The sequence below is a fragment of the Carassius gibelio genome, chromosome B19 (genome assembly GCF_023724105.1).
Source record: "Carassius gibelio isolate Cgi1373 ecotype wild population from Czech Republic chromosome B19, carGib1.2-hapl.c, whole genome shotgun sequence".
NCBI classification, from domain to species: domain Eukaryota; kingdom Metazoa; phylum Chordata; class Actinopteri; order Cypriniformes; family Cyprinidae; genus Carassius; species Carassius gibelio.
The window spans coordinates 5,219,344-5,245,588 of record NC_068414.1 but is presented as its reverse complement, the minus strand read 5'-3'; the positions used below and the strand labels follow the sequence as shown (position 1 = coordinate 5,245,588).

The 26,245-nt window shown below is 46.9% G+C and overlaps 2 long non-coding RNA genes across 3 annotated transcripts in view; one reads left to right on the top strand and one right to left on the bottom strand.

Moving 5' to 3' along the window:
* LOC127979064 (uncharacterized) overlaps positions 1–758 on the bottom strand; it is a 298,949-nt gene extending 298,191 nt beyond the window's left edge. Inside the window, exon 1 of the long non-coding RNA XR_008158705.1 lies at positions 577–758. This is a non-coding gene — a long non-coding RNA (uncharacterized LOC127979064). The remainder of the gene's footprint in view (positions 1–576) is intronic.
* LOC127979065 (uncharacterized) overlaps positions 1–26,245 on the top strand; it is a 232,327-nt gene that overhangs the window by 167,041 nt on the left and 39,041 nt on the right. The window lies entirely within an intron of this gene.

Sequence of the window (26,245 nt, the reverse complement as noted above, 5' to 3'; positions counted from 1 at the left end):
ACCACAGGGCACCTCAGCCTCCTGGACTGCACCAGATTTGTCAGTTCTTGCTGGGAGTCATTACCCTGCTCTTCCAACAAGCCACTGTCCAACTGTGACCTTGTAGCGCTGTCTTGGGGATCTTACATTACTTACCTTGCAGTTTATTCCACTTTCATGCAGGTCAGCATTGACCCTGGACATTTTTCTTCTGGTGTTTTTTAGAGACAACAAACAGGTCAGTTTACTCTCATTGGTTTCTTTAAGCATGACCTTTCTTGCCTGCAGCCTTTTTATTGCCTTCAGGAGTTTTTCACAGGTGCATGAGCCATAATTGCTTGTACTTCGTTGAACAAGCATGGAAAAGCATTGTCTAGAGTGCTTCCACTAGTTCCCTGTAAAACACTGATAAGTTGCCCACTTCTAAAGTAGCAAGATACACTGCTTTGCTTCTGCTGGGAATTGAACCTGGGTCTCCTGCGCGGGAAACAACAACTCTGACATTCAGCCACCAGTGAGAGAAGCTGCGCTGTGTTCGTGGCTCTGGGGACAGCTGCCGCTTATGAGGAACGACTAACATGGCCTTAAAAACACGACCTCTGCTGCATTGGCCAGGAATCGGACCCGGGTCTCCCGCGTGGCAGGCGAGAATTCTACCACTGAACCACCAATGCTCTATTTCTGCAAGAATTCTACGAATTTATGTGGAAAATGCATCTCTTCAACTGGGTAATATCGACCAATGCTAAAGCTGAACAACTGACAGACAAACTGATCAAGTTCCATGGGTATTTGATGAACTGATATGAGCAAAAGTGTCTCTGAGCAAAGGGGAGTGGGGGAGGTCAATATCAAAAGTGAGAGGCGTTAACTTCTGTGGCCACCAGCTCCCTTAAGAACCACAGGGCACCTCAGCCTCCTGGACTGCACCAGATTTGTCAGTTCTTGCTGGGAGTCATTACCCTGCTCTTCCAACAAGCCACTGTCCAACTGTGACCTTGTAGCGCTGTCTTGGGGATCATACATTACTTACCTTGCAGTTTATTCCACTTTCATGCAGGTCAGCATTGACCCTGGACATTTTTCTTCTGGTGTTTTTTAGAGACAACAAACAGGTCAGTTTACTCTCATTGGTTTCTTTAAGCATGACCTTTCTTGCCTGCAGCCTTTTTATTGCCTTCAGGAGTTTTTCACAGGTGCATGAGCCATAATTGCTTGTACTTCGTTGAACAAGCATGGAAAAGCATTGTCTAGAGTGCTTCCACTAGTTCCCTGTAAAACACTGATAAGTTGCCCACTTCTAAAGTAGCAAGATACACTGCTTTGCTTCTGCTGGGAATTGAACCTGGGTCTCCTGCGCGGGAAACAACAACTCTGACATTCAGCCACCAGTGAGAGAAGCTGCGCTGTGTTCGTGGCTCTGGGGACAGCTGCCGCTTATGAGGAACGACTAACATGGCCTTAAAAACACGACCTCTGCTGCATTGGCCGGGAATCGGACCCAGGTCTCCCGCGTGGCAGGCGAGAATTCTACCACTGAACCACCAATGCTCTATTTCTGCAAGAATTCTACGAATTTATGTGGAAAATGCATCTCTTCAACTGGGTAATATCGACCAATGCTAAAGCTGAACAACTGACAGACAAACTGATCAAGTTCCATGTGTATTTGATGAACTGATATGAGCAAAAGTGTCTCTGAGCAAAGGGGAGTGGGGGAGGTCAATATCAAAAGTGAGAGGCGTTAACTTCTGTGGCCACCAGCTCCCTTAAGAACCACAGGGCACCTCAGCCTCCTGGACTGCACCAGATTTGTCAGTTCTTGCTGGGAGTCATTACCCTGCTCTTCCAACAAGCCACTGTCCAACTGTGACCTTGTAGCGCTGTCTTGGGGATCTTACATTACTTACCTTGCAGTTTATTCCACTTTCATGCAGGTCAGCATTGACCCTGGACATTTTTCTTCTGGTGTTTTTTAGAGACAACAAACAGGTCAGTTTACTCTCATTGGTTTCTTTAAGCATGACCTTTCTTGCCTGCAGCCTTTTTATTGCCTTCAGGAGTTTTTCACAGGTGCATGAGCCATAATTGCTTGTACTTCGTTGAACAAGCATGGAAAAGCATTGTCTAGAGTGCTTCCACTAGTTCCCTGTAAAACACTGATAAGTTGCCCACTTCTAAAGTAGCAAGATACACTGCTTTGCTTCTGCTGGGAATTGAACCTGGGTCTCCTGCGCGGGAAACAACAACTCTGACATTCAGCCACCAGTGAGAGAAGCTGCGCTGTGTTCGTGGCTCTGGGGACAGCTGCCGCTTATGAGGAACGACTAACATGGCCTTAAAAACACGACCTCTGCTGCATTGGCCGGGAATCGGACCCGGGTCTCCCGCCTGGCAGGCGAGAATTCTACCACTGAACCACCAATGCTCTATTTCTGCCTGAATTCTACGAATTTATGTAGAAAATGCATCTCTTCAACTGGGTAATATCGACCAATGCTAAAGCTGAACAACTGACAGACAAACTGATCAAGTTCCATGGGTATTTGATGAACTGATATGAGCAAAAGTGTCTCTGAGCAAAGGGGAGTGGGGGAGGTCAATATCAAAAGTGAGAGGCGTTAACTTCTGTGGCCACCAGCTCCCTTAAGAACCACAGGGCACCTCAGCCTCCTGGACTGCACCAGATTTGTCAGTTCTTGCTGGGAGTCATTACCCTGCTCTTCCAACAAGCCACTGTCCAACTGTGACCTTGTACCGCTGTCTTGGGGATCTTACATTACTTACCTTGCAGTTTATTCCACTTTCATGCAGGTCAGCATTGACCCTGGACATTTTTCTTCTGGTGTTTTTTAGAGACAACAAACAGGTCAGTTTACTCTCATTGGTTTCTTTAAGCATGACCTTTCTTGCCTGCAGCCTTTTTATTGCCTTCAGGAGTTTTTCACAGGTGCATGAGCCATAATTGCTTGTACTTCGTTGAACAAGCATGGAAAAGCATTGTCTAGAGTGCTTCCACTAGTTCCCTGTAAAACACTGATAAGTTGCCCACTTCTAAAGTAGCAAGATACACTGCTTTGCTTCTGCTGGGAATCGAACCTGGGTCTCCTGCGCGGGAAACAACAACTCTGACATTCAGCCACCAGTGAGAGAAGCTGCGCTGTGCTCGTGGCTCTGGGGACAGCTGCCGCTTATGAGGAACGACTAACATGGCCTTAAAAACACGACCTCTGCTGCATTGGCCGGGAATCGGACCCGGGTCTCCCGCGGGGCAGGCAAGAAATCTACCACTGAACCACCAATGCTCTATTTCTGCAAGAATTCTACGAATTTATGTGGAAAATGCATCTCTTCAACTGGGTAATATCGACCAATGCTAAAGCTGAACAACTGACAGACAAACTGATCAAGTTCCATGGGTATTTGATGAACTGATATGAGCAAAAGTGTCTCTGAGCAAAGGGGAGTGGGGGAGGTCAATATCAAAAGTGAGAGGCGTTAACTTCTGTGGCCACCAGCTCCCTTAAGAACCACAGGGCACCTCAGCCTCCTGGACTGCACCAGATTTGTCAGTTCTTGCTGGGAGTCATTACCCTGCTCTTCCAACAAGCCACTGTCCAACTGTGACCTTGTACCGCTGTCTTGGGGATCTTACATTACTTACCTTGCAGTTTATTCCACTTTCATGCAGGTCAGCATTGACCCTGGACATTTTTCTTCTGGTGTTTTTTAGAGACAACAAACAGGTCAGTTTACTCTCATTGGTTTCTTTAAGCATGACCTTTCTTGCCTGCAGCCTTTTTATTGCCTTCAGGAGTTTTTCACAGGTGCATGAGCCATAATTGCTTGTACTTCGTTGAACAAGCATGGAAAAGCATTGTCTAGAGTGCTTCCACTAGTTCCCTGTAAAACACTGATAAGTTGCCCACTTCTAAAGTAGCAAGATACACTGCTTTGCTTCTGCTGGGAATCGAACCTGGGTCTAATGCGTGGGAAACAACATCTCTGACATTCAGCCACTAGTGAGTGAAGCTGCGCTGTGCTCATGGCTCTGGGGACAGCTGCCGCTTATGAAGAACGACTAACATGGCCTTAAAAACACGATCTCTGCTGCATTGGCCGGGAATCGGACCCGGATCTCCCGCGTGGCAGGCGAGAATTCTACCACTGAACCACCAATGCTCTATTTCTGCAAGAATTCTACGAATTTATGTGGAAAATGCATCTCTTCAACTGGGTAATATCGACCAATGCTAAAGCTGAACAACTGACAGACAAACTGATCAAGTTCCATGGGTATTTGATGAACTGATATGAGCAAAAGTGTCTCTGAGCAAAGGGGAGTGGGGGAGGTCAATATCAAAAGTGAGAGGCGTTAACTTCTGTGGCCACCAGCTCCCTTAAGAACCACAGGGCACCTCAGCCTCCTGGACTGCACCAGATTTGTCAGTTCTTGCTGGGAGTCATTACCCTGCTCTTCCAACAAGCCACTGTCCAACTGTGACCTTGTAGCGCTGTCTTGGGGATCTTACATTACTTACCTTGCAGTTTATTCCACTTTCATGCAGGTCAGCATTGACCCTGGACATGTTTCTTCTGGTGTTTTTTAGAGACAACAAACAGGTCAGTTTACTCTCATTGGTTTCTTTAAGCATGACCTTTCTTGCCTGCAGCCTTTTTATTGCCTTCAGGAGTTTTTCACAGGTGCATGAGCCATAATTGCTTGTACTTCGTTGAACAAGCATGGAAAAGCATTGTCTAGAGTGCTTCCACTAGTTCCCTGTAAAACACTGATAAGTTGCCCACTTCTAAAGTAGCAAGATACACTGCTTTGCTTCTGCTGGGAATTGAACCTGGGTCTCCTGCGCGGGAAACAACAACTCTGACATTCAGCCACCAGTGAGAGAAGCTGCGCTGTGCTCGTGGCTCTGGGGACAGCTGCCGCTTATGAGGAACGACTAACATGGCCTTAAAAACACGACCTCTGCTGCATTGGCCGGGAATCGGACCCACGTCTCCCGCGTGGCAGGCGAGAATTCTACCACTGAACCACCAATGCTCTATTTCTGCAAGAATTCTACGAATTTATGTGGAAAATGCATCTCTTCAACTGGGTAATATCGACCAATGCTAAAGCTGAACAACTGACAGACAAACTGATCAAGTTGCATGGGTATTTGATGAACTGATATGAGCAAAAGTGTCTCTGAGCAAAGGGGAGTGGGGGAGGTCAATATCAAAAGTGAGAGGCGTTAACTTCTGTGGCCACCAGCTCCCTTAAGAACCACAGGGCACCTCAGCCTCCTGGACTGCACCAGATTTGTCAGTTCTTGCTGGGAGTCATTACCCTGCTCTTCCAACAAGCCACTGTCCAACTGTGACCTTGTACCGCTGTCTTGGGGATCTTACATTACTTACCTTGCAGTTTATTCCACTTTCATGCAGGTCAGCATTGACCCTGGACATTTTTCTTCTGGTGTTTTTTAGAGACAACAAACAGGTCAGTTTACTCTCATTGGTTTCTTTAAGCATGACCTTTCTTGCCTGCAGCCTTTTTATTGCCTTCAGGAGTTTTTCACAGGTGCATGAGCCATAATTGCTTGTACTTCGTTCAACAAGCATGGAAAAGCATTGTCTAGAGTGCTTCCACTAGTTCCCTGTAAAACACTGATAAGTTGCCCACTTCTAAAGTAGCAAGATACACTGCTTTGCTTCTGCTGGGAATTGAACCTGGGTCTCCTGCGCGGGAAACAACAACTCTGACATTCAGCCACCAGTGAGAGAAGCTGCGCTGTGCTCGTGGCTCTGGGGACAGCTGCCGCTTATGAGGAACGACTAACATGGCCTTAAAAACACGACCTCTGCTGCATTGGCCGGGAATCGGACCCGGGTCTCCCGCGTGGCAGGCGAGAATTCTACCACTGAACCACCAATGCTCTATTTCTGCCTGAATTCTACGAATTTATGTAGAAAATGCATCTCTTCAACTGGGTAATATCGACCAATGCTAAAGCTGAACAACTGACAGACAAACTGATCAAGTTCCATGGGTATTTGATGAACTGATATGAGCAAAAGTGTCTCTGAGCAAAGGGGAGTGGGGGAGGTCAATATCAAAAGTGAGAGGCGTTAACTTCTGTGGCCACCAGCTCCCTTAAGAACCACAGGGCACCTCAGCCTCCTGGACTGCACCAGATTTGTCAGTTCTTGCTGGGAGTCATTACCCTGCTCTTCCAACAAGCCACTGTCCAACTGTGACCTTGTACCGCTGTCTTGGGGATCTTACATTACTTACCTTGCAGTTTATTCCACTTTCATGCAGGTCAGCATTGACCCTGGACATTTTTCTTCTGGTGTTTTTTAGAGACAACAAACAGGTCAGTTTACTCTCATTGGTTTCTTTAAGCATGACCTTTCTTGCCTGCAGCCTTTTTATTGCCTTCAGGAGTTTTTCACAGGTGCATGAGCCATAATTGCTTGTACTTCGTTGAACAAGCATGGAAAAGCATTGTCTAGAGTGCTTCCACTAGTTCCCTGTAAAACACTGATAAGTTGCCCACTTCTAAAGTAGCAAGATACACTGCTTTGCTTCTGCTGGGAATCGAACCTGGGTCTCCTGCGCGGGAAACAACAACTCTGACATTCAGCCACCAGTGAGAGAAGCTGCGCTGTGCTCGTGGCTCTGGGGACAGCTGCCGCTTATGAGGAACGACTAACATGGCCTTAAAAACACGACCTCTGCTGCATTGGCCGGGAATCGGACCCGGGTCTCCCGCGGGGCAGGCAAGAAATCTACCACTGAACCACCAATGCTCTATTTCTGCAAGAATTCTACGAATTTATGTGGAAAATGCATCTCTTCAACTGGGTAATATCGACCAATGCTAAAGCTGAACAACTGACAGACAAACTGATCAAGTTCCATGGGTATTTGATGAACTGATATGAGCAAAAGTGTCTCTGAGCAAAGGGGAGTGGGGGAGGTCAATATCAAAAGTGAGAGGCGTTAACTTCTGTGGCCACCAGCTCCCTTAAGAACCACAGGGCACCTCAGCCTCCTGGACTGCACCAGATTTGTCAGTTCTTGCTGGGAGTCATTACCCTGCTCTTCCAACAAGCCACTGTCCAACTGTGACTTTGTAGCGCTGTCTTGGGGATCTTACATTACTTACCTTGCAGTTTATTCCACTTTCATGCAGATCAGCATTGACCCCCTGGACATTTTTCTTCTGGTGTTTTTTAGAGACAACAAACAGGTCAGTTTACTCTCATTGGTTTCTTTAAGCATGACCTTTCTTGCCTGCAGCCTTTTTATTGCCTTCAGGAGTTTTTCACAGGTGCATGAGCCATAATTGCTTGTACTTCGTTGAACAAGCATGGAAAAGCATTGTCTAGAGTGCTTCCACTAGTTCCCTCTAAAACACTGATAAGTTGCCCACTTCTAAAGTAGCAAGATACACTGCTTTGCTTCTGCTGGGAATTGAACCTGGGTCTCCTGCGCGGGAAACAACAACTCTGACATTCAGCCACCAGTGAGAGAAGCTGCGCTGTGCTCGTGGCTCTGGGGACAGCTGCCGCTTATGAGGAACGACTAACATGGCCTTAAAAACACGACCTCTGCTGCATTGGCCGGGAATCGGACCGGGGTCTCCCGCGTGGCAGGCGAGAATTCTACCACTGAACCACCAATGCTCTATTTCTGCCTGAATTCTACGAATTTATGTAGAAAATGCATCTCTTCAACTGGGTAATATCGACCAATGCTAAAGCTGAACAACTGACAGACAAACTGATCAAGTTCCATGGGTATTTGATGAACTGATATGAGCAAAAGTGTCTCTGAGCAAAGGGGAGTGGAGGAGGTCAATATCAAAAGTGAGAGGCGTTAACTTCTGTGGCCACCAGCTCCCTTATGAACCACAGGGCACCTCAGCCTCCTGGACTGCACCAGATTTGTCAGTTCTTGCTGGGAGTCATTACCCTGCTCTTCCAACAAGCCACTGTCCAACTGTGACCTTGTACCGCTGTCTTGGGGATCTTACATTACTTACCTTGCAGTTTATTCCACTTTCATGCAGATCAGCATTGACCCCCTGGACATTTTTCTTCTGGTGTTTTTTAGAGACAACAAACAGGTCAGTTTACTCTCATTGGTTTCTTTAAGCCTGACCTTTCTTGCCTGCAGCCTTTTTATTGCCTTCAGGAGTTTTTCACAGGTGCATGAGCCATAATTGCTTGTACTTCGTTGAACAAGCATGGAAAAGCATTGTCTAGAGTGCTTCCACTAGTTCCCTGTAAAACACTGATAAGTTGCCCACTTCTAAAGTAGCAAGATACACTGCTTTGCTTCTGCTGGGAATCGAACCTGGGTCTCCTGCGCGGGAAACAACAACTCTGACATTCAGCCACCAGTGAGAGAAGCTGCGCTGTGCTCGTGGCTCTGGGGACAGCTGCCGCTTATGAGGAACGACTAACATGGCCTTAAAAACACGACCTCTGCTGCATTGGCCGGGAATCGGACCCGGGTCTCCCGCGTGGCAGGCGAGAATTCTACCACTGAACCACCAATGCTCTATTTCTGCCTGAATTCTACGAATTTATGTGGAAAATGCATCTCTTCAACTGGGTAATATCGACCAATGCTAAAGCTGAACAACTGACAGACAAACTGATCAAGTTGCATGGGTATTTGATGAACTGATATGAGCAAAAGTGTCTCTGAGCAAAGGGGAGTGGGGGAGGTCAATATCAAAAGTGAGAGGCGTTAACTTCTGTGGCCACCAGCTCCCTTAAGAACCACAGGGCACCTCAGCCTCCTGGACTGCACCAGATTTGTCAGTTCTTGCTGGGAGTCATTACCCTGCTCTTCCAACAAGCCACTGTCCAACTGTGACCTTGTACCGCTGTCTTGGGGATCTTACATTACTTACCTTGCAGTTTATTCCACTTTCATGCAGGTCAGCATTGACCCTGGACATTTTTCTTCTGGTGTTTTTTAGAGACAACAAACAGGTCAGTTTACTCTCATTGGTTTCTTTAAGCATGACCTTTCTTGCCTGCAGCCTTTTTATTGCCTTCAGGAGTTTTTCACAGGTGCATGAGCCATAATTGCTTGTACTTCGTTGAACAAGCATGGAAAAGCATTGTCTAGAGTGCTTCCACTAGTTCCCTGTAAAACACTGATAAGTTGCCCACTTCTAAAGTAGCAAGATACACTGCTTTGCTTCTGCTGGGAATTGAACCTGGGTCTCCTGCGCGGGAAACAACAACTCTGACATTCAGCCACCAGTGAGAGAAGCTTCGCTGTGCTCGTGGCTCTGGGGACAGCTGCCGCTTATGAGGAACGACTAACATGGCCTTAAAAACACGACCTCTGCTGCATTGGCCGGGAATCGGACCCGGGTCTCCCGCGTGGCAGGCGAGAATTCTACCACTGAACCACCAATGCTCTATTTCTGCAAGAATTCTACGAATTTATGTGGAAAATGCATCTCTTCAACTGGGTAATATCGACCAATGCTAAAGCTGAACAACTGACAGACAAACTGATCAAGTTGCATGGGTATTTGATGAACTGATATGAGCAAAAGTGTCTCTGAGCAAAGGGGAGTGGGGGAGGTCAATATCAAAAGTGAGAGGCGTTAACTTCTGTGGCCACCAGCTCCCTTAAGAACCACAGGGCACCTCAGCCTCCTGGACTGCACCAGATTTGTCAGTTCTTGCTGGGAGTCATTACCCTGCTCTTCCAACAAGCCACTGTCCAACTGTGACCTTGTACCGCTGTCTTGGGGATCTTACATTACTTACCTTGCAGTTTATTCCACTTTCATGCAGGTCAGCATTGACCCTGGACATTTTTCTTCTGGTGTTTTTTAGAGACAACAAACAGGTCAGTTTACTCTCATTGGTTTCTTTAAGCATGACCTTTCTTGCCTGCAGCCTTTTTATTGCCTTCAGGAGTTTTTCACAGGTGCATGAGCCATAATTGCTTGTACTTCGTTGAACAAGCATGGAAAAGCATTGTCTAGAGTGCTTCCACTAGTTCCCTGTAAAACACTGATAAGTTGCCCACTTCTAAAGTAGCAAGATACACTGCTTTGCTTCTGCTGGGAATTGAACCTGGGTCTCCTGCGCGGGAAACAACAACTCTGACATTCAGCCACCAGTGAGAGAAGCTGCGCTGTGCTCGTGGCTCTGGGGACAGCTGCCGCTTATGAGGAACGACTAACATGGCCTTAAAAACACGACCTCTGCTGCATTGGCCGGGAATCGGACCCGGGTCTCCCGCGTGGCAGGCGAGAATTCTACCACTGAACCACCAATGCTCTATTTCTGCCTGAATTCTACGAATTTATGTAGAAAATGCATCTCTTCAACTGGGTAATATCGACCAATGCTAAAGCTGAACAACTGACAGACAAACTGATCAAGTTCCATGGGTATTTGATGAACTGATATGAGCAAAAGTGTCTCTGAGCAAAGGGGAGTGGGGGAGGTCAATATCAAAAGTGAGAGGCGTTAACTTCTGTGGCCACCAGCTCCCTTAAGAACCACAGGGCACCTCAGCCTCCTGGACTGCACCAGATTTGTCAGTTCTTGCTGGGAGTCATTACCCTGCTCTTCCAACAAGCCACTGTCCAACTGTGACCTTGTAGCGCTGTCTTGGGGATCTTACATTACTTACCTTGCAGTTTATTCCACTTTCATGCAGGTCAGCATTGACCCTGGACATTTTTCTTCTGGTGTTTTTTAGAGACAACAAACAGGTCAGTTTACTCTCATTGGTTTCTTTAAGCATGACCTTTCTTGCCTGCAGCCTTTTTATTGCCTTCAGGAGTTTTTCACAGGTGCATGAGCCATAATTGCTTGTACTTCGTTGAACAAGCATGGAAAAGCATTGTCTAGAGTGCTTCCACTAGTTCCCTGTAAAACACTGATAAGTTGCCCACTTCTAAAGTAGCAAGATACACTGCTTTGCTTCTGCTGGGAATCGAACCTGGGTCTCCTGCGCGGGAAACAACAACTCTGACATTCAGCCACCAGTGAGAGAAGCTGCGCTGTGCTCGTGGCTCTGGGGACAGCTGCCGCTTATGAGGAACGACTAACATGGCCTTAAAAACACGACCTCTGCTGCATTGGCCGGGAATCGGACCCGGGTCTCCCGCGTGGCAGGCGAGAATTCTACCACTGAACCACCAATGCTCTATTTCTGCCTGAATTCTACGAATTTATGTAGAAAATGCATCTCTTCAACTGGGTAATATCGACCAATGCTAAAGCTGAACAACTGACAGACAAACTGATCAAGTTCCATGGGTATTTGATGAACTGATATGAGCAAAAGTGTCTCTGAGCAAAGGGGAGTGGAGGAGGTCAATATCAAAAGTGAGAGGCGTTAACTTCTGTGGCCACCAGCTCCCTTAAGAACCACAGGGCACCTCAGCCTCCTGGACTGCACCAGATTTGTCAGTTCTTGCTGGGAGTCATTACCCTGCTCTTCCAACAAGCCACTGTCCAACTGTGACCTTGTACCGCTGTCTTGGGGATCTTACATTACTTACCTTGCAGTTTATTCCACTTTCATGCAGATCAGCATTGACCCCCTGGACATTTTTCTTCTGGTGTTTTTTAGAGACAACAAACAGGTCAGTTTACTCTCATTGGTTTCTTTAAGCCTGACCTTTCTTGCCTGCAGCCTTTTTATTGCCTTCAGTAGTTTTTCACAGGTGCATGAGCCATAATTGCTTGTACTTCGTTGAACAAGCATGGAAAAGCATTGTCTAGAGTGCTTCCACTAGTTCCCTGTAAAACACTGATAAGTTGCCCACTTCTAAAGTAGCAAGATACACTGCTTTGCTTCTGCTGGGAATCGAACCTGGGTCTCCTGCGCGGGAAACAACAACTCTGACATTCAGCCACCAGTGAGAGAAGCTGCGCTGTGCTCGTGGCTCTGGGGACAGCTGCCGCTTATGAGGAACGACTAACATGGCCTTAAAAACACGACCTCTGCTGCATTGGCCGGGAATCGGACCCGGGTCTCCCGCGTGGCAGGCGAGAATTCTACCACTGAACCACCAATGCTCTATTTCTGCCTGAATTCTATGAATTTATGTGGAAAATGCATCTCTTCAACTGGGTAATATCGACCAATGCTAAAGCTGAACAACTGACAGACAAACTGATCAAGTTGCATGGGTATTTGATGAACTGATATGAGCAAAAGTGTCTCTGAGCAAAGGGGAGTGGGGGAGGTCAATATCAAAAGTGAGAGGCGTTAACTTCTGTGGCCACCAGCTCCCTTAAGAACCACAGGGCACCTCAGCCTCCTGGACTGCACCAGATTTGTCAGTTCTTGCTGGGAGTCATTACCCTGCTCTTCCAACAAGCCACTGTCCAACTGTGACCTTGTACCGCTGTCTTGGGGATCTTACATTACTTACCTTGCAGTTTATTCCACTTTCATGCAGGTCAGCATTGACCCTGGACATTTTTCTTCTGGTGTTTTTTAGAGACAACAAACAGGTCAGTTTACTCTCATTGGTTTCTTTAAGCATGACCTTTCTTGCCTGCAGCCTTTTTATTGCCTTCAGGAGTTTTTCACAGGTGCATGAGCCATAATTGCTTGTACTTCGTTGAACAAGCATGGAAAAGCATTGTCTAGAGTGCTTCCACTAGTTCCCTGTAAAACACTGATAAGTTGCCCACTTCTAAAGTAGCAAGATACACTGCTTTGCTTCTGCTGGGAATTGAACCTGGGTCTCCTGCGCGGGAAACAACAACTCTGACATTCAGCCACCAGTGAGAGAAGCTGCGCTGTGCTCGTGGCTCTGGGGACAGCTGCCGCTTATGAGGAACGACTAACATGGCCTTAAAAACACGACCTCTGCTGCATTGGCCGGGAATCGGACCCGGGTCTCCCGCGTGGCAGGCGAGAATTCTACCACTGAACCACCAATGCTCTATTTCTGCAATAATTCTACGAATTTATGTGGAAAATGCATCTCTTCAACTGGGTAATATCGACCAATGCTAAAGCTGAACAACTGACAGACAAACTGATCAAGTTGCATGGGTATTTGATGAACTGATATGAGCAAAAGTGTCTCTGAGCAAAGGGGAGTGGGGGAGGTCAATATCAAAAGTGAGAGGCGTTAACTTCTGTGGCCACCAGCTCCCTTAAGAACCACAGGGCACCTCAGCCTCCTGGACTGCACCAGATTTGTCAGTTCTTGCTGGGAGTCATTACCCTGCTCTTCCAACAAGCCACTGTCCAACTGTGACCTTGTACCGCTGTCTTGGGGATCTTACATTACTTACCTTGCAGTTTATTCCACTTTCATGCAGGTCAGCATTGACCCTGGACATTTTTCTTCTGGTGTTTTTTAGAGACAACAAACAGGTCAGTTTACTCTCATTGGTTTCTTTAAGCATGACCTTTCTTGCCTGCAGCCTTTTTATTGCCTTCAGGAGTTTTTCACAGGTGCATGAGCCATAATTGCTTGTACTTCGTTGAACAAGCATGGAAAAGCATTGTCTAGAGTGCTTCCACTAGTTCCCTGTAAAACACTGATAAGTTGCCCACTTCTAAAGTAGCAAGATACACTGCTTTGCTTCTGCTGGGAATTGAACCTGGGTCTCCTGCGCGGGAAACAACAACTCTGACATTCAGCCACCAGTGAGAGAAGCTGCGCTGTGCTCGTGGCTCTGGGGACAGCTGCCGCTTATGAGGAACGACTAACATGGCCTTAAAAACACGACCTCTGCTGCATTGGCCGGGAATCGGACCCGGGTCTCCCGCGTGGCAGGCGAGAATTCTACCACTGAACCACCAATGCTCTATTTCTGCAATAATTCTACGAATTTATGTGGAAAATGCATCTCTTCAACTGGGTAATATCGACCAATGCTAAAGCTGAACAACTGACAGACAAACTGATCAAGTTGCATGGGTATTTGATGAACTGATATGAGCAAAAGTGTCTCTGAGCAAAGGGGAGTGGGGGAGGTCAATATCAAAAGTGAGAGGCGTTAACTTCTGTGGCCACCAGCTCCCTTAAGAACCACAGGGCACCTCAGCCTCCTGGACTGCACCAGATTTGTCAGTTCTTGCTGGGAGTCATTACCCTGCTCTTCCAACAAGCCACTGTCCAACTGTGACCTTGTACCGCTGTCTTGGGGATCTTACATTACTTACCTTGCAGTTTATTCCACTTTCATGCAGGTCAGCATTGACCCTGGACATTTTTCTTCTGGTGTTTTTTAGAGACAACAAACAGGTCAGTTTACTCTCATTGGTTTCTTTAAGCATGACCTTTCTTGCCTGCAGCCTTTTTATTGCCTTCAGGAGTTTTTCACAGGTGCATGAGCCATAATTGCTTGTACTTCGTTGAACAAGCATGGAAAAGCATTGTCTAGAGTGCTTCCACTAGTTCCCTGTAAAACACTGATAAGTTGCCCACTTCTAAAGTAGCAAGATACACTGCTTTGCTTCTGCTGGGAATTGAACCTGGGTCTCCTGCGCGGGAAACAACAACTCTGACATTCAGCCACCAGTGAGAGAAGCTGCGCTGTGCTCGTGGCTCTGGGGACAGCTGCCGCTTATGAGGAACGACTAACATGGCCTTAAAAACACGACCTCTGCTGCATTGGCCGGGAATCGGACCCGGGTCTCCCGCGTGGCAGGCGAGAATTCTACCACTGAACCACCAATGCTCTATTTCTGCCTGAATTCTACGAATTTATGTAGAAAATGCATCTCTTCAACTGGGTAATATCGACCAATGCTAAAGCTGAACAACTGACAGACAAACTGATCAAGTTCCATGGGTATTTGATGAACTGATATGAGCAAAAGTGTCTCTGAGCAAAGGGGAGTGGGGGAGGTCAATATCAAAAGTGAGAGGCGTTAACTTCTGTGGCCACCAGCTCCCTTAAGAACCACAGGGCACCTCAGCCTCCTGGACTGCACCAGATTTGTCAGTTCTTGCTGGGAGTCATTACCCTGCTCTTCCAACAAGCCACTGTCCAACTGTGACCTTGTAGCGCTGTCTTGGGGATCTTACATTACTTACCTTGCAGTTTATTCCACTTTCATGCAGGTCAGCATTGACCCTGGACATTTTTCTTCTGGTGTTTTTTAGAGACAACAAACAGGTCAGTTTACTCTCATTGGTTTCTTTAAGCATGACCTTTCTTGCCTGCAGCCTTTTTATTGCCTTCAGGAGTTTTTCACAGGTGCATGAGCCATAATTGCTTGTACTTCGTTGAACAAGCATGGAAAAGCATTGTCTAGAGTGCTTCCACTAGTTCCCTGTAAAACACTGATAAGTTGCCCACTTCTAAAGTAGCAAGATACACTGCTTAGCTTCTGCTGGGAATTGAACCTGGGTCTCCTGCGCGGGAAACAACAACTCTGACATTCAGCCACCAGTGAGAGAAGCTGCGCTGTGTTCGTGGCTCTGGGGACAGCTGCCGCTTATGAAGAACGACTAACATGGCCTTAAAAACACGACCTTTGCTGCATTGGCCGGGAATCGGACCCGGGTCTCCCGCGTGGCAGGCGAGAATTCTACCACTGAACCACCAATGCTCTATTTCTGCCTGAATTCTACGAATTTATGTGGAAAATGCATCTCTTCAACTGGGTAATATCGACCAATGCTAAAGCTGAACAACTGACAGACAAACTGATCAAGTTCCATGGGTATTTGATGAACTGATATGAGCAAAAGTGTCTCTGAGCAAAGGGGAGTGGGGGAGGTCAATATCAAAAGTGAGAGGCGTTAACTTCTGTGGCCACCAGCTCCCTTAAGAACCACAGGGCACCTCAGCCTCCTGGACTGCACCAGATTTGTCAGTTCTTGCTGGGAGTCATTACCCTGCTCTTCCAACAAGCCACTGTCCAACTGTGACCTTGTAGCGCTGTCTTGGGGATCTTACATTACTTACCTTGCAGTTTATTCCACTTTCATGCAGGTCAGCATTGACCCTGGACATTTTTCTTCTGGTGTTTTTTAGAGACAACAAACAGGTCAGTTTACTCTCATTGGTTTCGTTAAGCCTGACCTTTCTTGCCTGCAGCCTTTTTATTGCCTTCAGGAGTTTTTCACAGGTGCATGAGCCATAATTGCTTGTACTTCGTTGAACAAGCATGGAAAAGCATTGTCTAGAGTGCTTCCACTAGTTCCCTCTAAAACACTGATAAGTTGCCCACTTCTAAAGTAGCAAGATACACTGCTTTGCTTCTGCTGGGAATCGAACCTGGGTCTCCTGCGCGGGAAACAACAACTCTGACATTCAGCCACCAGTGAGAGAAGCTGCGCTGTGCTCGTGGCTCTGGGGACAGCTGCCGCTTATGAGGAACGACTAACATGGCCTTAAAAACACGACCTCTGCTGCATTGGCCGGGAATCGGACCCGGGTCTCCCGCGTGGCAGGCGAGAATTCTACCACTGAACCACCAATGCTCTATTTCTGCATGAATTCTACGAATTTATGTGGAAAATGCATCTCTTCAACTGGGTAATATCGACCAATGCTAAAGCTGAACAACTGACAGACAAACTGATCAAGTTCCATGGGTATTTGATGAACTGATATGAGCAAAAGTGTCTCTGAGCAAAGGGGAGTGGGGGAGGTCAATATCAAAAGTGAGAGGCGTTAACTTCTGTGGCCACCAGCTCCCTTAAGAACCACAGGGCACCTCAGCCTCCTGGACTGCACCAGATTTGTCAGTTCTTGCTGGGAGTCATTACCCTGCTCTTCCAACAAGCCACTGTCCAACTGTGACCTTGTAGCGCTGTCTTGGGGATCTTACATTACTTACCTTGCAGTTTATTCCACTTTCATGCAGATCAGCATTGACCCCCTGGACATTTTTCTTCTGGTGTTTTTTAGAGACAACAAACAGGTCAGTTTACTCTCATTGGTTTCTTTAAGCCTGACCTTTCTTGCCTGCAGCCTTTTTATTGCCTTCAGGAGTTTTTCACAGGTGCATGAGCCATAATTGCTTGTACTTCGTTGAACAAGCATGGAAAAGCATTGTCTAGAGTGCTTCCACTAGTTCCCTGTAAAACACTGATAAGTTGCCCACTTCTAAAGTAGCAAGATACACTGCTTTGCTTCTGCTGGGAATCGAACCTGGGTCTCCTGCGCGGGAAACAACAACTCTGACATTCAGCCACCAGTGAGAGAAGCTGCGCTGTGCTCGTGGCTCTGGGGACAGCTGCCGCTTATGAAGAACGACTAACATGGCCTTAAAAACACGACCTCTGCTGCATTGGCCGGGAATCGGACCCGGGTCTGCCGCGTGGCAGGCGAGAATTCTACCACTGAACCACCAATGCTCTATTTCTGCAAGAATTCTACGAATTTATGTGGAAAATGCATCTCTTCAACTGGGTAATATCGACCAATGCTAAAGCTGAACAACTGACAGACAAACTGATCAAGTTCCATGGGTATTTGATGAACTGATATGAGCAAAAGTGTCTCTGAGCAAAGGGGAGTGGGGGAGGTCAATATCAAAAGTGAGAGGCGTTAACTTCTGTGGCCACCAGCTCCCTTAAGAACCACAGGGCACCTCAGCCTCCTGGACTGCACCAGATTTGTCAGTTCTTGCTGGCAGTCATTACCCTGCTCTTCCAACAAGCCACTGTCCAACTGTGACCTTGTACCGCTGTCTTGGGGATCTTACATTACTTACCTTGCAGTTTATTCCACTTTCATGCAGGTCAGCATTGACCCTGGACATTTTTCTTCTGGTGTTTTTTAGAGACAACAAACAGGTCAGTTTACTCTCATTGGTTTCTTTAAGCATGACCTTTCTTGCCTGCAGCCTTTTTATTGCCTTCAGGAGTTTTTCACAGGTGCATGAGCCATAATTGCTTGTACTTCGTTGAACAAGCATGGAAAAGCATTGTCTAGAGTGCTTCCACTAGTTCCCTGTAAAACACTGATAAGTTGCCCACTTCTAAAGTAGCAAGATACACTGCTTTGCTTCTGCTGGGAATCGAACCTGGGTCTCCTGCGTGGGAAACAAAAACTCTGACATTCAGCCACCAGTGAGAGAAGCTGCGCTGTGCTCGTGGCTCTGGGGACAGCTGCCGCTTATGAGGAACGACTAACATGGCCTTAAAAACACGACCTCTGCTGCATTGGCCGGGAATCGGACCCGGGTCTCCCGCGTGGCAGGCAAGAATTCTACCACTGAACCACCAATGCTCTATTTCTGCAAGAATTCTACGAATTTATGTGGAAAATGCATCTCTTCAACTGGGTAATATCGACCAATGCTAAAGCTGAACAACTGACAGACAAACTGATCAAGTTCCATGGGTATTTGATGAACTGATATGAGCAAAAGTGTCTCTGAGCAAAGGGGAGTGGAGGAGGTCAATATCAAAAGTGAGAGGCATTAACTTCTGTGGCCACCAGCTCCCTTATGAACCACAGGGCACCTCAGCCTCCTGGACTGCACCAGATTTGTCAGTTCTTGCTGGGAGTCATTACCCTGCTCTTCCAACAAGCCACTGTCCAACTGTGACCTTGTACCGCTGTCTTGGGGATCTTACATTACTTACCTTGCAGTTTATTCCACTTTCATGCAGATCAGCATTGACCCCCTGGACATTTTTCTTCTGGTGTTTTTTAGAGACAACAAACAGGTCAGTTTACTCTCATTGGTTTCTTTAAGCCTGACCTTTCTTGCCTGCAGCCTTTTTATTGCCTTCAGGAGTTTTTCACAGGTGCATGAGCCATAATTGCTTGTACTTCGTTGAACAAGCATGGAAAAGCATTGTCTAGAGTGCTTCCACTAGTTCCCTGTAAAACACTGATAAGTTGCCCACTTCTAAAGTAGCAAGATACACTGCTTTGCTTCTGCTGGGAATCGAACCTGGGTCTTCTGCGCGGGAAACAACATCTCTGACATTCAGCCACCAGTGAGTGAAGCTGCGCTGTGCTCATGGCTCTGGGGACAGCTGCCGCTTATGAAGAACGACTAACATGGCCTTAAAAACACGACCTCTGCTGCATTGGCCGGGAATCGGACCCGGGTCTCCCGCGTGGCAGGCGAGAATTCTACCACTGAACCACCAATGCTCTATTTCTGCAAGAATTCTACGAATTTATGTGGAAAATGCATCTCTTCAACTGGGTAATATCGACCAATGCTAAAGCTGAACAACTGACAGACAAACTGATCAAGTTCCATGGGTATTTGATGAACTGATATGAGCAAAAGTGTCTCTGAGCAAAGGGGAGTGGGGGAGGTCAATATCAAAAGTGAGAGGCGTTAACTTCTGTGGCCACCAGCTCCCTTAAGAACCACAGGGCACCTCAGCCTCCTGGACTGCACCAGATTTGTCAGTTCTTGCTGGGAGTCATTACCCTGCTCTTCCAACAAGCCACTGTCCAACTGTGACCTTGTACCGCTGTCTTGGGGATCTTACATTACTTACCTTGCAGTTTATTCCACTTTCATGCAGGTCAGCATTGACCCTGGACATTTTTCTTCTGGTGTTTTTTAGAGACAACAAACAGGTCAGTTTACTCTCATTGGTTTCTTTAAGCATGACCTTTCTTGCCTGCAGCCTTTTTATTGCCTTCAGGAGTTTTTCACAGGTGCATGAGCCATAATTGCTTGTACTTCGTTGAACAAGCATGGAAAAGCATTGTCTAGAGTGCTTCCACTAGTTCCCTGTAAAACACTGATAAGTTGCCCACTTCTAAAGTAGCAAGATACACTGCTTTGCTTCTGCTGGGAATCGAACCTGGGTCTCCTGCGTGGGAAACAACAACTCTGACATTCAGCCACCAGTGAGAGAAGCTGCGCTGTGCTCGTGGCTCTGGGGACAGCTGCCGCTTATGAGGAACGACTAACATGGCCTTAAAAACACGACCTCTGCTGCATTGGCCGGGAATCGGACCCGGGTCTCCCGCGTGGCAGGCAAGAATTCTACCACTGAACCACCAATGCTCTATTTCTGCAAGAATTCTACGAATTTATGTGGAAAATGCATCTCTTCAACTGGGTAATATCGACCAATGCTAAAGCTGAACAACTGACAGACAAACTGATCAAGTTCCATGGGTATTTGATGAACTGATATGAGCAAAAGTGTCTCTGAGCAAAGGGGAGTGGAGGAGGTCAATATCAAAAGTGAGAGGCGTTAACTTCTGTGGCCACCAGCTCCCTTATGAACCACAGGGCACCTCAGCCTCCTGGACTGCACCAGATTTGTCAGTTCTTGCTGGGAGTCATTACCCTGCTCTTCCAACAAGCCACTGTCCAACTGTGACCTTGTACCGCTGTCTTGGGGATCTTACATTACTTACCTTGCAGTTTATTCCACTTTCATGCAGATCAGCATTGACCCCCTGGACATTTTTCTTCTGGTGTTTTTTAGAGACAACAAACAGGTCAGTTTACTCTCATTGGTTTCTTTAAGCCTGACCTTTCTTGCCTGCAGCCTTTTTATTGCCTTCAGGAGTTTTTCACAGGTGCATGAGCCATAATTGCTTGTACTTCGTTGAACAAGCATGGAAAAGCATTGTCTAGAGTGCTTCCACTAGTTCCCTGTAAAACACTGATAAGTTGCCCACTTCTAAAGTAGCAAGATACACTGCTTTGCTTCTGCTGGGAATCGAACCTGGGTCTTCTGCGCAGGAAACAACATCTCTGACATTCAGCCACCAGTGAGTGAAGCTGCGCTGTGCTCATGGCTCTGGGGACAGCTGCCGCTTATGAAGAACGACTAACATGGCCTTAAAAACACGACCTCTGCTGCATTGGCCGGGAATCGGACCCGGGTCTCCCGCGTGGCAGGCGAGAATTCTACCACTGAACCACCAATGCTCTATTTCTGCAAGAATTCTACGAATTTATGTGGAAAATGCATCTCTTCAACTGGGTAATATCGACCAATGCTAAAGCTGAACAACTGACAGACAAACTGATCAAGTTCCATGGGTATTTGATGAACTGATATTCGCAAAAGTGTCTCTGAGCAAAGGGGAGTGGGGGAGGTCAATATCAAAAGTGAGAGGCGTTAACTTCTGTGGCCACCAGCTCCCTTAAGAACCACAGGGCACCTCAGCCTCCTGGACTGCACCAGATTTGTCAGTTCTTGCTGGGAGTCATTACCCTGCTCTTCCAACAAGCCACTGTCCAACTGTGACCTTGTAGCGCTGTCTTGGGGATCTTACATTACTTACCTTGCAGTTTATTCCACTTTCATGCAGGTCAGCATTGACCCTGGACATTTTTCTTCTGGTGTTTTTTAGAGACAACAAACAGGTCAGTTTACTCTCATTGGTTTCTTTAAGCATGACCTTTCTTGCCTGCAGCCTTTTTATTGCCTTCAGGAGTTTTTCACAGGTGCATGAGCCATAATTGCTTGTACTTCGTTGAACAAGCATGGAAAAGCATTGTCTAGAGTGCTTCCACTAGTTCCCTGTAAAACACTGATAAGTTGCCCACTTCTAAAGTAGCAAGATACACTGCTTTGCTTCTGCTGGGAATTGAACCTGGGTCTCCTGCGCGGGAAACAACAACTCTGACATTCAGCCACCAGTGAGTGAAGCTGCGCTGTACTCGTGGCTCTGGGGACAGCTGCCGCTTATGAAGAACGACTAACATGGCCTTAAAAACACGACCTCTGCTGCATTGGCCGGGAATCGGACCGCGTGGCAGGCGAGAATTCTACCACTGAACCACCAATGCTCTATTTCTGCAAGAATTCTACGAATTTATGTGGAAAATGCATCTCTTCAACTGGGTAATATCGACCAATGCTAAAGCTGAACAACTGACAGACAAACTGATCAAGTTCCATGGGTATTTGATGAACTGATATGAGCAAAAGTGTCTCTGAGCAAAGGGGAGTGGGGGAGGTCAATATCAAAAGTGAGAGGCGTTAACTTCTGTGGCCACCAGCTCCCTTAAGAACCACAGGGCACCTCAGCCTCCTGGACTGCACCAGATTTGTCAGTTCTTGCTGGGAGTCATTACCCTGCTCTTCCAACAAGCCACTGTCCAACTGTGACCTTGTACCGCTGTCTTGGGGATCTTACATTACTTACCTTGCAGTTTATTCCACTTTCATGCAGGTCAGCATTGACCCTGGACATTTTTCTTCTGGTGTTTTTTAGAGACAACAAACAGGTCAGTTTACTCTCATTGGTTTCTTTAAGCATGACCTTTCTTGCCTGCAGCCTTTTTATTGCCTTCAGGAGTTTTTCACAGGTGCATGAGCCATAATTGCTTGTACTTCGTTGAACAAGCATGGAAAAGCATTGTCTAGAGTGCTTCCACTAGTTCCCTGTAAAACACTGATAAGTTGCCCACTTCTAAAGTAGCAAGATACACTGCTTTGCTTCTGCTGGGAATCGAACCTGGGTCTCCTGCGTGGGAAACAACAACTCTGACATTCAGCCACCAGTGAGAGAAGCTGCGCTGTGCTCGTGGCTCTGGGGACAGCTGCCGCTTATGAGGAACGACTAACATGGCCTTAAAAACACGACCTCTGCTGCATTGGCCGGGAATCGGACCCAGGTCTCCCGCGTGGCAGGCAAGAATTCTACCACTGAACCACCAATGCTCTATTTCTGCAAGAATTCTACGAATTTATGTGGAAAATGCATCTCTTCAACTGGGTAATATCGACCAATGCTAAAGCTGAACAACTGACAGACAAACTGATCAAGTTCCATGGGTATTTGATGAACTGATATGAGCAAAAGTGTCTCTGAGCAAAGGGGAGTGGAGGAGGTCAATATCAAAAGTGAGAGGCGTTAACTTCTGTGGCCACCAGCTCCCTTATGAACCACAGGGCACCTCAGCCTCCTGGACTGCACCAGATTTGTCAGTTCTTGCTGGGAGTCATTACCCTGCTCTTCCAACAAGCCACTGTCCAACTGTGACCTTGTACCGCTGTCTTGGGGATCTTACATTACTTACCTTGCAGTTTATTCCACTTTCATGCAGATCAGCATTGACCCCCTGGACATTTTTCTTCTGGTGTTTTTTAGAGACAACAAACAGGTCAGTTTACTCTCATTGGTTTCTTTAAGCCTGACCTTTCTTGCCTGCAGCCTTTTTATTGCCTTCAGGAGTTTTTCACAGGTGCATGAGCCATAATTGCTTGTACTTCGTTGAACAAGCATGGAAAAGCATTGTCTAGAGTGCTTCCACTAGTTCCCTGTAAAACACTGATAAGTTGCCCACTTCTAAAGTAGCAAGATACACTGCTTTGCTTCTGCTGGGAATCGAACCTGGGTCTTCTGCGCGGGAAACAACATCTCTGACATTCAGCCACCAGTGAGTGAAGCTGCGCTGTGCTCATGGCTCTGGGGACAGCTGCCGCTTATGAAGAACGACTAACATGGCCTTAAAAACACGACCTCTGCTGCATTGGCCGGGAATCGGACCCGGGTCTCCCGCGTGGCAGGCGAGAATTCTACCACTGAACCACCAATGCTCTATTTCTGCAAGAATTCTACGAATTTATGTGGAAAATGCATCTCTTCAACTGTGTAATATCGACCAATGCTAAAGCTGAACAACTGACAGACAAACTGATCAAGTTCCATGGGTATTTGATGAACTGATATGAGCAAAAGTGTCTCTGAGCAAAGGGGAGTGGGGGAGGTCAATATCAAAAGTGAGAGGCGTTAACTTCTGTGGCCACCAGCTCCCTTAAGAACCACAGGGCACCTCAGCCTCCTGGACTGCACCAGATTTGTCAGTTCTTGCTGGGAGTCATTACCCTGCTCTTCCAACAAGCCACTGTCCAACTGTGACCTTGTAGCGCTGTCTTGGGGATCTTACATTACTTACCTTGCAGTTTATTCCACTTTCATGCAGGTCAGCATTGACCCTGGACATTTTTCTTCTGGTGTTTTTTAGAGACAACAAACAGGTCAGTTTACTCTCATTGGTTTCTTTAAGCATGACCTTTCTTGCCTGCAGCCTTTTTATTGCCTTCAGGAGTTTTTCACAGGTGCATGAGCCATAATTGCTTGTACTTCGTTGAACAAGCATGGAAAAGCATTGTCTAGAGTGCTTCCACTAGTTCCCTGTAAAACACTGATAAGTTGCCCACTTCTAAAGTAGCAAGATACACTGCTTTGCTTCTGCTGGGAATTGAACCTGGGTCTCCTGCGCGGGAAACAACAACTCTGACATTCAGCCACCAGTGAGTGAAGCTGCGCTGTACTCGTGGCTCTGGGGACAGCTGCCGCTTATGAAGAACGACTAACATGGCCTTAAAAACACGACCTCTGCTGCATTGGCCGGGAATCGGACCCGGGTCTCCCGCGTGGCAGGCGAGAATTCTACCACTGAACCACCAATGCTCTATTTCTGCCTGAATTCTACGAATTTATGTGGAAAATGCATCTCTTCAACTGGGTAATATCGACCAATGCTAAAGCTGAACAACTGACAGACAAACTGATCAAGTTCCATGGGTATTTGATGAACTGATATGAGCAAAAGTGTCTCTGAGCAAAGGGGAGTGGGGGAGGTCAATATCAAAAGTGAGAGGCGTTAACTTCTGTGGCCACCAGCTCCCTTAAGAACCACAGGGCACCTCAGCCTCCTGGACTGCACCAGATTTGTCAGTTCTTGCTGGGAGTCATTACCCTGCTCTTCCAACAAGCCACTGTCCAACTGTGACCTTGTAGTGCTGTCTTGGGGATCTTACATTACTTACCTTGCAGTTTATTCCACTTTCATGCAGGTCAGCATTGACCCTGGACATTTTTATTCTGGTGTTTTTTAGAGACAACAAACAGGTCAGTTTACTCTCATTGGTTTCTTTAAGCATGACCTTTCTTGCCTGCAGCCTTTTTATTGCCTTCAGGAGTTTTTCACAGGTGCATGAGCCATAATTGCTTGTACTTCGTTGAACAAGCATGGAAAAGCATTGTCTAGAGTGCTTCCACTAGTTCCCTGTAAAACACTGATAAGTTGCCCACTTCTAAAGTAGCAAGATACACTGCTTTGCTTCTGCTGGGAATCGAACCTGGGTCTCCTGCGCGGGAAACAACAACTCTGACATTCAGCCACCAGTGAGTGAAGCTGCGCTGTGCTCATGGCTCTGGGGACAGCTGCCGCTTATGAAGAACGACTAACATGGCCTTAAAAACACGACCTCTGCTGCATTGGCCGGGAATCGGACCCGGGTCTCCCGCGTGGCAGGCGAGAATTCTACCACTGAACCACCAATGCTCTATTTCTGCAAGAATTCTACGAATTTATGTGGAAAATGCATCTCTTCAACTGGGTAATATCGACCAATGCTAAAGCTGAACAACTGACAGACAAACTGATCAAGTTCCATGGGTATTTGATGAACTGATATGAGCAAAAGTGTCTCTGAGCAAAGGGGAGTGGGGGAGGTCAATATCAAAAGTGAGAGGCGTTAACTTCTGTGGCCACCAGCTCCCTTAAGAACCACAGGGCACCTCAGCCTCCTGGACTGCACCAGATTTGTCAGTTCTTGCTGGGAGTCATTACCCTGCTCTTCCAACAATCCACTGTCCAACTGTGACCTTGTAGCGCTGTCTTGGGGATCTTACATTACTTACCTTGCAGTTTATTCCACTTTCATGCAGGTCAGCATTGACCCTGGACATTTTTCTTCTGGTGTTTTTTAGAGACAACAAACAGGTCAGTTTACTCTCATTGGTTTCTTTAAGCATGACCTTTCTTGCCTGCAGCCTTTTTATTGCCTTCAGGAGTTTTTAACAGGTGCATGAGCCATAATTGCTTGTACTTCGTTGAACAAGCATGGAAAAGCATTGTCTAGAGTGCTTCCACTAGTTCCCTGTAAAACACTGATAAGTTGCCCACTTCTAAAGTAGCAAGATACACTGCTTTGCTTCTGCTGGGAATCGAACCTGGGTCTCCTGCGCGGGAAACAACAACTCTGACATTCAGCCACCAGTGAGTGAAGCTGCGCTGTACTCGTGGCTCTGGGGACAGCTGCCGCTTATGAAGAACGACTAACATGGCCTTAAAAACACGACCTCTGCTGCATTGGCCGGGAATCGGACCCGGGTCTCCCGCGTGGCAGGCGAGAATTCTACCACTGAACCACCAATGCTCTATTTCTGCCTGAATTCTACGAATTTATGTGGAAAATGCATCTCTTCAACTGGGTAATATCGACCAATGCTAAAGCTGAACAACTGACAGACAAACTGATCAAGTTCCATGGGTATTTGATGAACTGATATGAGCAAAAGTGTCTCTGAGCAA